Genomic DNA, 4,659 nt, shown 5'->3' with positions numbered 1-4,659 from the left:
TCCTTCCTTCCTTCCTTCCTCCCTCCCTCCCTCCCTCCCTTCACGGATTTTAGCTCTTGTTGCCCAGGCTGCAGTGCAATGGCACAATCTCGGCTCACTGCAACCTCTGCCTCCCGGGTTCAAGTGATTCCCCTGCCTCAGCCTCCCGAGTAGCTGGGATTACAGGCATGCACCACCACACTCGGCTAATTTTGTATTTCTAGTCGAAATGGGGTTTCTCCATGTTGGTCAGGCTGGTCACAAACTCCCCACCTCAGGTGATCTGCCTGCCTCGGTCTCCCAAAGTGCTGGGATTACAGGCGTGAGTGCCTGGCCTTATCTTTTTCTTTTTGGTAGAGATGGAGTCTCCCTAGGTTGCCCAGACTGGTCTTGAATTCCTGGGCTCAAATGATCTTCCCACTTGGGCCTCTCAAGGTGTTGGGATTACAGGCATGAGCCACCACATCCAGCAAAGAGATATTTAAATTTAGTGATGGAGCAGATGTGAGGGAGGAGGGAGAAAAAGAAATCAAGGATGACTCATATTTTTCTGACTTCAACATTTTGGCAGTTGGAGGTATGATTTCCTGAATTCAATTTCCTGATCATTTTCTAAACATGAAAGAGAAGCAGAGATAAAATTGGAATTTAGCATGTTAATTTAGATGCCTTTGAGGCATCCAGGTAGGTATTTGTTTCATTGGGTAGATATTTATTGATTACCTATTCTAAGTCAGGCACTGTGTTGCAAACTGGATATTCATCTGGCAGGTACTTGGGTCTGTAACTGTCTGGCTTGAGGTCTCAGCTGCAAGTGTACATTTGAGTTGTCAGCATTCAAATGTCATTTGAAGCTATAAGAATAGATGAGATCACATAGGGGGAGTGAGTAGAGTAAGAAGGGGGCTTAAGATCCAACCTGGGGAACCGCAACATTGATGAGTAAAGGAGATTGAGAAAGAGTGATCAGAGAGGTAGGAGAAAAACCAGGTTACTATGGTATCCAGATCATGAGAGGAGAGAGTTTTGAGGAAGACTGTGTAGTCAACAGGGCCAAATAATGTCAAGAAATCAAGTATAAAAAGGATTGAAAACTTTCAGTTGGATTTAGTGGCAAGAAAGTCATTAGTTATCTTAATGAAGATGAATTTCTGAATTGGAATTGCTGGGTCAAAAGATGTTTAATAAATATTGCCAAATTGCTCTCCAAAAAAAGTTTATAATAATTTATACTCCTTCCAATAGCAGATGAGGGTATCTGTTTCTTCATACCCTCACTAATGAATATTGTAAGTCTTAATCTTTGCCCAATGGATTGAGAGAAATAATGTCTCATTGTTATCTGAATGTACATTTCTTTTTCTTTCTTTTTTTTGAGACGGAGTATTGCTCTTGTCTCCCAGGCTGAAGTGCAGTCTCGGCGCCATCTCGGCTCACTGCAACTTCTGCCTCCCGCCTTCAAGCAATTCTCCTGCCTCAGCCACCCGAGTAGCTGGGGTTACAAGCATGTGCCACTGTGCCCAGCTAATTTTGTGTTTTTAGTAGAGGCAGGGTTTATCCATGTTGATCAGGCTGTTCTCCTGGCCTCAGGTGATATGCCCGCCTCAGCCCTCCCAAAGTGCTGGGATTACAGGCATGAGCCATGGCGCCCAGCCTGAATGTCCATTTCCTTGATAATTTGTGAGGCAGCATATGTTTTTGTCTGTTTATTGGCCATTTGTTTTTCTTCTAGGAATTATCAGGTCATTTTCCATTTGTCCATTTTTTAACCAGTGCCTTTTATCTTTTTCTGACTGATGTTTAAGAGCTCTTCAGATTATTAGGGTTAGTGAGCCTCCGCTTATGACACATGTATCTTTTTACATTTTAAAAATTGCTGTTTTAATTTTTCTTATGGCTTGAGGTGAATTCTGAGGTTATCTACCTCCCCCAGTGTTGGCAGGTGGACCCTGTGTACCACATGCATTGCTGTAGATGCTTGCTCACTGAAGAGGAATTCCTGTTCATTGGTGTTTTAGGAACCTGTTACATTCAAGGATGTGGCCATGGACTTCACCGAGGAGGAATGGGGGCAACTAGACTCTGCACAAAGGGCCTTGTACAGAGAAGTGATGCTAGAGATCTATGGCAACCTGGTCATGGTGGGTGAGGACAACTACTCTTTGGAGAATTCTGGTTTCTTTGGTTGTAAAAAGCTGTGGACTCTTAAAGTGGTTAACTAAGCTAGGGCTTTAGATTCAAATATCAGAATTTCCAAATCGCGACTGAAGAAATAAAATGTTTCTCTCTAAGTAAAAACTCAAGTTTCAGGGCCAGGTGTGGTGGCTCACTCCTGTAATCCCAGCACTTTAGGAGGCCAGGGCAGGAGGATTTCTTGAGCCTAGGGAGCCTAGACCCTGTCTCTACAAAAAAATTAAAAATTAGCTGGGCGTGGTGGCACGTACCTGTAGTCTCAGCTACTCGGGAGGCTGTGGTGTGAGGATTGTTTGAGCCCAAGAGTTTGAGGTTTCAGTAAGCTACGATTGTGCCACTGCAGGGGACCTGGGCGACAGAGCAAGACCCCCACCAGCTCCGGAAAAAAACCCTCCAAGTTTCTACATCCCTATTTGTTTTTTTTCCTTCTTTCTTTCTTTCTTTCCTTCCTTCCTTTCTTTCTTTCCTTCCTTCCTTTCTTTCTTTCTTCTGTTCTTTCTTCCTTCTTTCCTGAAATAAATATCCTTGTACTTATAGTTTTGAGTATTTGTTGCAGTATTTCTATAGGATAAGTCTCTAGAAGAGGAATTGATGGATCAGAGATTTATGTATTTACTATAGTATAAATTTGCCCCCTGAGTAGTTGGAATTAATTTCTATTCTTGTCATGGTAATTCCGGTTTTCCACACTCTCACAACTCCTCATCTTTTTATTCTTCACCTACCTGAAGAGCAGGGAAAATACCAGTTACTATCTTTTGATTTCCTCCCTTTCTCTCCCAATTTGTTCTCCCTCTATCTTCTATTTCTCACAATAAAGTGGAAACTCCACCCTTCAAGTTGCCTAGGCCAAAAACCCTGGAGTCACCCCATTTTTCTTTCTCTCTCACCCCCAGATCAATCCATCAGCAAATCTGTCAGCTCTACTATCAAAGTATATTCAGAATCCAACCACTCCTCACCACTTCCACTGTTGTTACCCTAATTAACCCACTGTGCCTCTCTGTTTCCCTCTCCCTTTCTCTCATTTTGAAGAGCCTCCTACGCAGCCTTCCTCACTCTCCACATCCCAGCCTGTTTTCCATGTGGCAGTCACTGTGATTGTGTAAAACACTCAGTCAAATCAAAACCTTCTCAAATCAATGTTCTTCAGTTGGCGAATACACAAACTGAAGTATATCCATGCCTTGGAATTCTACACAGCATAAAAAGAACGAACTGTTGATTCACACAACAATTTGGATAGATTTGAAGGGAATTATGCTAAGTAAAGAAAGGTAATCTCAAAAAGTTACGTACTGTGTGATTTCATTTCTGTAACATTCCTGAAATGACAAAATTATCAAGATGCAGAACAGATTATTGGTTGCCAGGGACTGTATAGAGGAAGTGGGAAGTGAGATGGGTCTGGCTGTAAAAAGGGTAGCACAAAGAATCCCTATGATAGAATAGTTCCTTATTTTCTTACACAATTCTATACGGGTAATAAAATTGCACAGAACTAAATATACACACAAATTAGTGCATATAAAACTGGCGACATTTGAATGAGGTCTGAATTAGTAACGTCATCTTACATGTAAACCAAATTATAAAAATTAGATTTGAAAATACGTATATTCTATAGAAATTTTAGCAAATACAGATGTTTAAAAATAAAATGTAGGATGGAATTTCACTAAATGTATTCCCTTAAAAAATGAAATATTGGCTGGGCATGGTGGCTCACGCCAGTAATCCCAGCACTTTGGGAGGCCAAGGCAGGCAGATCACCTGAGGTCAGAAGTTTGAGACCAGCCTGACCAACATGGTGAAACCCTGTCTCTACTACAAATACAAAAAATATCCGGGCATGGTGGCTCATGCCTGTAGTCCCAGCTATTCCAGAAGCTGAGGCAGGAGAATTGCTTGAACCCAGGAGGCGGAGGTTGCAGTGAGCAGAGATCATGCCAATACACTCCAGCCTGGGTAACAAGAGCGAAGCTGCATCTCAAAAAAAAAAAAAAAAAAAAAAAGAATATTTTTCAACGCCAAAAGCAAATGAGCTATCAAGTCATGAAAAGTCATGGAGGAACCTTAAATGCATATTACTAAGTGAAAGAAGCCAAACTAAAAGGCTAAATGTACTGTATGATTCCAGGTATATGACAGTCCCAAAGGCAAAACTATGGAGAAAGTAAAAATATCAATGGTTTTCCAGTGTTTAGCGCAGAGGAAGGATGAGTAGGCAAAGCACAGAAGATTTTTAGGGCAGTGAAATATTCTTTATGATACTAAGATGGTGGAGACATGTCATTAGACATTTGTCAAAGCCCACAGAATGTGCAACACCAAGAATGAAGCCTAGTGTTAACTATGGATGTTGAGTGATGTGTGGGTGTAGGTTCAGCAGTTGTAACAAATGTACCATTCTGGTGACGGAAGTTGACAGTGAGGGAGGTATGCATGTATGGGGGCAGGGTGTATATGGGAACTCTACTTTTTTTT

The sequence above is a fragment of the Colobus angolensis genome, unplaced genomic scaffold (assembly GCF_000951035.1).
Source record: "Colobus angolensis palliatus isolate OR3802 unplaced genomic scaffold, Cang.pa_1.0 Scaffold399, whole genome shotgun sequence".
Taxonomy (NCBI): domain Eukaryota; kingdom Metazoa; phylum Chordata; class Mammalia; order Primates; family Cercopithecidae; genus Colobus; species Colobus angolensis.
The sequence above is the reverse complement of the archived record's forward strand: the minus strand, read 5'-3'. Positions refer to the sequence as shown.